A 7,954-nucleotide genomic window follows, 5' to 3' on the forward strand; every position below is an offset into this window, starting at 1 on the left:
GAAAGAGAGCTACCAAGGCACTATCATTCCATGTTCCACAATTTTAACCTGCTATGCAGAGCTCCCCGATGAATTAGGCTTCAAGGCAAGAAATAATTTACAATTATTCTTAAAATTCAAAAATTTAGACCCATCCCCAAAAAACACATCAGGAGTAGGGATCTTTGGTTCAGCAGCATGTGAATGAGCGAGATAGGCAGAAATTCCCCGCACTTCAGCAGTGAGCTGCTCCACACGATCAGACAATTGCTTAATCTCCATTAAGAAAAAAAATCCTCCTATGGCCCCAGAGAAAAAGAGGAAAAAATATACATAAAAAAAATTCTGACACTTTTTTTTATTTATTTTTTTTTTACAATTCTTTCCTGCTTTTGAGTACCCTAGAATCTGCGGTATGGCTGGTGATTCTGTTATGAATGGGTCACCGAGGAGAAAAAACAAAACAAAACAAGCTAAGCCACAGAAAACCAGAGAAGTTGGTAACTATGCAGATTGCAGATCCTTGATCTTACCACACAACTAGCAGTAGGCGTGGAGCATGCCTACGATGTTCCTAGACGCCTTGTCACGGCCGGATGACTACATAAGCCTAAAGCAAGAAAAGGGAAAGCTAACTGCCCCAGAGCAGACCCCAATGGAATAGATAGCCCCAACACATGTATTGACGGTGAAACAAGATGAAGGCACAAACACAGGCAGGAAAATAGGCTGAGCAAATGATGGGGCCCAAACTAACTAGACAGGAAAGGAAAGGCAAGTCACTGTCTGCAACCTGCAAAAAACCCTACAAAAATAATGTCCAACACTTCTGATAGCAAAATTAACCCTGAAGTCACTAGACTTCTCCCACTATATCAGCACTCTGGAATATTCTGAGACAGAACAAAAAGAGACTGAACTAGTAAGGGACAAAAAGCCAATTGGCAAAATACTGATAAATAAGAGTGGAAATTCAGCTCAGCCCGCAGCCGGGGCTGGCAGACCACACAAAAAACTGAATAGACCAACAAAATCAAGTGTGAACATTAGCAGAAACTTAGCTTTAGATGACTGGAACAGAGCTGAAAACCAAGAGCTGACAAGCCAGAAGGAATCACCAGCAACTGAATAGGGCGTCGGCTGTCTTAAATCCAATCTCAGAATCCCGAGATCCAATCATCATCCCCATCCTCAGGTGGCAGATCTCCACCGATCAAACTAGCCGCACCACCTCCCGACACCACCAGAGGGAGTTCAGAAGGGGAACCCGAGAATGAACTCACAACAAGCCATCTTTTGCTTTGATTACTGCTTTGCACACTCTTGGCATTCTCTTGATTAGCTTCAAGAGGTAGTCACCGGAAATGGTTTTCACTTCACAGGTGTGCCCTGTCAGGTTTATTAAGTAGGATTTCTTATCTTATAAATGGGGTTGGGACCATCAGTTGTGTTGTGCAGAATTCTGGTGGATACACAGCTGATAGTCCTACTGAATAGACTGTTAGAATTTGTATTATGGCAAGAAAAAAGCAGCTAAGAAAAATGAGTGTCCATCATTACTTTAAGAAATGAAGGTCAGTCAGTCCGACAAATTGGGAAAACTTTGAAAGTGTCCCCAAGTGCAGTGGCAAAAACCATCAAGCGCTACAAAGAATCTGGCTAACATGAGGACTGGCCCAGGAAAGGAAGACCAAGAGTCACCTCTGCAGCGGAGGATAAGTTCATCCGAGTCACCAGCCTCGGAAATCGCAGGTTAACAGCAGCTCAGATTAGAGACCAGGTCAATGCCACACAGAGTTCTAGCAGCAGACACATCTCTACAACAACTGTTAAGAGGAGACTTTGTGCAGCAGGCCTTCATGGTAAAATAGCTGCTAGGAAACCACTGCTAAGGACAGGCAACAAGCAAAAGAGACTTGTTTGGGCTAAAGAACACAAGGAATGGACATTAGACCAATGGAAATCTGTGCTTTGGTCTGATGAGTCCAAATTTGAGATTTGGTTCCAACCACCCTGTCTTTGTGTGATGCAGAAAAGGTGAACGGATGAACTCTACATACCTGGTTCCCACCGTGAAGCATGGAGGAGGAGGTGTGTTGGTGTGGGGGTGCTTTGCTGGTGACACTGTTGGGGATTTATTCAAAATTGAAGGCATACTGAACCAGCATGGCTACCGTTAGGCGTCTGGTTCCTGTCGCTGCACAGCAGGAATCCCGAGCCTTGCATTCGGTAGTCTCCCATTCCTCTCTGGCCACAGAGGAGCCTGCTCAGCAGACTCATCGATCCCGGTGCTCTGCTCAGATCAGCTCTGTGGGTTTGGTTGCTGCTTCCACCTCTGGTCCAGCTATAGCAACGCATGCTGGTCAGCAGCGAGCTACACCAGGGACTAAGTCCTCCTTTTGGTCCTCTGAGCATGCCCGTGGGACGATCTCTCATTGGAGATCAGAGGTCACATACTCAGGTCCTTCTCCAGCTCGGATTGGACCATCAGAAAGGTCAGGAAGGTGCGGGAAGGATGCTGCTATAAAAGGTTTGCATGGCCGCTCTGCCATGCGCTAGTATAGACTGCATTACCAGACTATGAGGAGTGAGTATTGTATGCATGTATGAATGTCTCTAGTGAATGACTCATTAAGAAACCCCTACCCTTGGCACGCATGTGTTGTGCAGCCTAGCCTGTTAAGCACCCAGGCTTAGGTGTAGGTAGAGGCAGAGTCTGAAACTGTGTCCACCGCTGGCTCTGCACGCCACAGTGCACGTGCTCGACACTCCACCATAGTTAGCGTCTATAGAAGCGTCCACAGGTGCGACGCCACGCGCCCAGAAGGTCAAGAGGGACTCTGACCCTGTGTCCTTGGGGCAGAGTTCTGTGACCACATTCTGAGCGCTCCCTTGCTGAGCTCTGTAGCTTTAACCCCTTCACGACCTTTGACGCCACGTAGGCGTCATGAAAAGTCATGCCAAAACGACCCATGACGCCTATGTGGCATCATGACTTTAAGCCCCCCTGCGGGTCGGGTGACCGGGGTCACTGAAAGGTCACCCGACCCGCACACAGAGGACACCTTAGAGTTAACCCTAGGGGGCGTGACTTAGCCCACACGTGCCTACGATCGCTCTGATTGGCTGTTAAAAGTGAAACTGGCAATCAGAGCGATTGTAATATTTCATCAATGAAATTTGATGAAATATTACAAATCCAACCATGGCTGATGCTGTTTGCTCTGAAAAAGCGGTATACGATCTTGTGCGCTGCCACCTTATTCATTCTTAATGGGTCGGTCGGAGATAGGTAAGCGCTGCTCTCAGCCGATCTGTGGTTTTCCCATAAGCATGAATAGAGCAGATTACTCGTTCTTGGGTCAGTGAGGTCCCATTGATAAGGAAGTTATCACCTATCTCAGGAATAAAGGATAACATCCAATTGTGATAAGATCGAATTAACTCCAGCATGTATTGCTGGGGATATGCTGGTTAGAGTCTTTCTGCTTTTCCTTATACACTGCTCAAAAAATAAAGGGAACACTTAAACAACAGAATATAACTCTAAGTAAATCAACATTCTGTGAAATCAAAGTGTCCACTTAGGAAGCAACACTGATTGACATTCAATTTCACATGCTGTTGTGCAAATGAAATAGACAACAGATGGAAATTATTGACAATTATCAAGACACATTCAATAAAGGAGTGGTTCTGCAGGTGGGGATTACAGACCACATCTCAGTACCAATGCTTTCTGGCTGATGTTTTGGACACTTTTGAATGTTGGTTGGGCTTTCACACTCGTGGTAGCATGAGACGGACTCTACAACCCACACAAGTGGCTCAGGTAGTGCAGCTCATTCAGGTTGGCACATCAATGCGAGCTGTGGCAAGAAAGTTTGCTGTGTCTGGCAACATAGTGTCCAGAGGCTGGAAGTGCTGCCAGGCCACAAACTACTGAGCATCATTTCCATGTCTTGAGGCATTTCTACTGAAGTAGGATAAATCTGTAATTTGATTTTCCACTTTGATTTTGAGTGTCATTCCAAATCCAGACCTTCAAGGGATATTAATGTGGATCATTGATCATTTTTATGATTTATTGTTCTCAACGCATTCCATTATGGAATGAATAAAGATTTGCAACTGGAATATTTCATTTAGTGATATCTAGGATGTGGTATCTTAGTGTTCCCTTTATTTTTTTGAGCAGTGTATATTAGATGCAGCCATGGAAGCATTAGAGGTGGGTACGTTTCATCTGTACATGTCACATGTGCAGGATACAGCAGACATTCACATGACTCAGCTGTGTGCTGGGGAGGGATAGCTTTTATATCTGTGTCATATATACGGGTGTGACAGGCCGGACATGCTGCACATTTCTTTTTGTAGGTCATAGGGAGGTTGTGTGTTATATCTGTGTGACTCATCTGTAATGTGGGGGAGGGACACAGACTCTGTGCTGCATCTTGTGAGCTACATAAGGGTGTGTGCACACATTGGGTATTTGCCGCTTTTTTTTTTTAACCAAAAACCAGAGTGTTGTCAGGAAAAATGCTGCTCACAATACTCTTGTTCTTGTACTTCCCCTAATCCCCTGTATAAGGAGGAGGCACAGGCTCCCTGGTTATTGCACACTTCCATAGTGAGGGAGTGGCGCTCTCTCTCTCTCTGAGCTCTCCTTTGTGTGCTCTCATGTTTCTAGCCTTGCGGTGGGGAGGGATAGGCTCAGCGCTCAGCCTCTGCTCTGTGTGGGGGAGGGATGGTTATTGGTTATGTAAAGCCCTGCACTGGGGGAAGGGAGGACTCGTCCTTGTTCCTGCTAATAATCGGGTTCTCACTCTGCTGCTGTTTCTAGATCATTCTGTTTGTCTTCTAGATCATTCTATTTCTTTGTTTAAAATCTTATCTGAAACATACAACATGATGCAATACATCGGAGTGGTAAAACATAATTCTCATTTCCTGTAACACTTTTCTAATGTGATGCAAGTAGATTAGCGGATTGCAAATAATGCTGATATCAAAGAATGACAATTATATATATAAATAATAAATAAAACTGCAGTGTCATAATTTCTTGTAAGCAACATTATATTTACACAGAGAAATATAAATATGTTTTTCATTATGGAAAAATAGCCCAAAAATGATCCCATTAAGGGCTTGTTCATACATTGCGATTTTGCCACCATTGTGGTTATGTCACGGAATAACAGCATCTTACAGCACCAGCAAAGTGAATGAGACTTCTGAAATCTCATGTACACGTACACCCATTCAAATGAACGAGAAGAAACAACAATTTAAAGTGCATAAAGAAGGAAACAAACACACTTATTTGATGCAGTGTTTTTCTTGCCAACATTCTGTTTTTTGCAACAGAAAAATCTGCTGCGAATACTAAACATTATTGAAAAAAAATTCAAAACTAACATGTTAGTCAAATGAGATGTATGTGTGTCCTAGTTGTGATTTTAATTTGTGTTTGTCTTGTGTCCTTTTTTAATTATCAGGCATTCATTATTCTTCTCTATCCATGTTGATATGTGGGTTGGCTCTTCGGCACGTCTCAGGGTTTCTTGGATCAGCAGCTTGTCATGGATGCCTTGCTTTGGGATACGGTTTATTGTTCGGTTTCCCATATCTTGGAGATAACCCTATAAAGTTACCCGGAAGTGGACATTTCAAGTATTCAAGAATTTTATATTTCTGGGGACCTTTCTGTGCAATACTATAGCCATAAGCCGCAATGTCTTTCTTAGCTTGTAAGGTTTAATGTTTGTTGAATTATATAACATAATATTCATTATTATCAACCTATGGTGCTATTTGTTAGGGAGTTTTTTCATACAAATAGGCGCCTTATATATATTTTTCTGGAAGGGTTATAGCGTCTATTATCTGTAACTCACCAAATATTCCCCTATATATGACGTTTAGTGTATGTGCATTTTTTTCTCACGGATATGCCGCACACTGCCTGGTCATTACATTGCGGGCTGTGGTGATTTTTGTAAGGATGCACTGGGTATTTAATATAGCTAATCCCGTTTTTCTTTAATAGCACGAATTAGGGCGATACTATGACCTGTTTCAGACGCCTGTATTATGGCTGCTCCCAGCGAGTCTTCATGAAAATGGCGCTGATCATGTGCGCATGCGCGGCTTGGCCGATTATGGTGTGCGATGCACGGGCCATCATGACGTGGGTCGCGCGCATATTGATGACGTCTGAGTGGATATTTTTCCACCTATGCGCGCGACTCAGGGATGGCGGTGAGGCATCGCAAGTTAACCGCTCGGTTCAGCTGGGCATGCGCCGTTTTGATTACCCACACCTGGGACGCCGCTTATATAACATGGATAGATGTTGTTAGACAGACACTTCCCCTTGAGAAAGCCGTGGCGAAACGCGCGTCGGGGTCGAGTGGGTCGTCCCCCTACCAACACAGCAATAGTATGGGTGAGTGACTATGGCAGCCGAGTACCGGGCTTGATTTTGGTATTTACCGACTAATCCCCCCTCTTATGGTATTACATGCTGCTGCTCTCATAGGTGTTTGTTACCGATGTTCTATATATATTATTTTGGGGCCACTTTTCGCCAGTCATTGACTGTTGCGTTCATTTTGCAACTTATATGTGCTATGACCTTAATTATGTATGTGGTCTTTAGGGCTTATTGTCACTCTGACCGTAGGTAGGGATGATTACCCTCGTTGTTATCAGGATTGTCTTTTTCTTTAATCACCTCTGATGTAATTATGAATGTTTGATATTCTCTTTTAATGTGACTAAATAAAGATTGTTCTTATTATTTTTCATATTTTCTTTTTGTGGTTCATGGTTACTCAATTTTCCTTTTTTTATTTACGAATACTAAACATGTACACATAGCCGAAGGGTTAATGGAAGCCATGCGCCACACATTGCCTGCGAGTAAATGGCTCCATGTACATTACTGTTTGGCAGCACCCATGAGGTATATGAGCTGCAGGGTGAACTGAGCCCCTGCTAAAGGCGGCCACTTACTCATTACTCCTAGCTTGGCTCTCTGTACTCCTGCATTCTTTGGAAGGAGGTGGGAATATATCTCCAAGTTGAGAATTGAAGGAATGCTGCATATTATTCACTTGAAGAGTAAACTGTGTGTTATGTTATGTACAACAGGATTCAGTACATCGCAGTGTAATCCAAATCCAAACTTTACAATCCATATAGTAAAACACAAGAGCTGCAAACCTTCCGGTGCCATGACTAAACGTACACATTTCTGAAAATTCAGCTCTCAAATGTATCTGTGAAAAAAGATAGGGGTAATATAGGGATTCGTATTTGCTCACACACAGCAGCGTCTCAGATCCAGCCCCTAGAGTGTTTTTTGCTTGTAAAAGAGATGGAAAGAAATGCAGGGGGAAGCCCGGAGGCTCAGTGGTTAGCACTGTGTTATAGCACGGTGGCTCACTGGTTAGCACTGTGTTACAGCACGGTGGCTCAGTGGTTAGCAATGTGTTATAGCCCGGTGGCTCAGTGGTTAGCACTGTGTTACAGCCCGGTGGCTCAGTGGTTAGCAGTATGTTACAGCACGGTGGCTCACTGGTTAGCATTGTGTTATAGCATGGTGGCTCAGTGGTTAGCACTGTGTTACAGCACGGTGGCTCAGTGGTTAGCACTGCGTTACAGCACGGTGGCTCAGTGGTTTGCACTAGGTTACAGCACGATGGCTCAGTGGTTAGCACTGCGTTACAGCACGGTGGCTCAGTGCTTAGCACTGCAACCTTGCCGCGCTGGAGTCCTGGGTTCAAATCCCACCAAGGACAACATCTGCAAGGAGTTTGTATGTTCTCCTCTTGTTTGCGTGGGTTTCCTCCATCTCCGGTTTCCTCCCACACTCCAAAGACATATTGATAGGGAGTTTAGATTGTGAGCCCCATCGGGAACAGCGATGATAATGTGTGTAAAGTGCTGCAGAATATGTTGGCAC

General features: G+C 44.1%; 1 long non-coding RNA gene across 1 annotated transcript; it reads left to right on the forward strand.

Annotated features, from left to right (window-relative positions):
- The first annotated feature begins 2,487 nt into the window (after positions 1–2,487).
- Positions 2,488–6,789, forward strand: LOC141098732 (uncharacterized). The gene is made up of 2 exons (XR_012234339.1): positions 2,488–2,566; positions 5,484–6,789. It is a non-coding gene; the product is annotated as an uncharacterized lncRNA (long non-coding RNA).
- The last annotated feature ends 1,165 nt before the right edge of the window (positions 6,790–7,954 follow it).

Source organism: Dendrobates tinctorius, unplaced genomic scaffold, assembly GCF_039654945.1.
Source record: "Dendrobates tinctorius isolate UK_male_01 unplaced genomic scaffold, ASM3965494v1 ptg000094l, whole genome shotgun sequence".
Classification (NCBI taxonomy): Eukaryota; Metazoa; Chordata; class Amphibia; order Anura; family Dendrobatidae; genus Dendrobates; species Dendrobates tinctorius.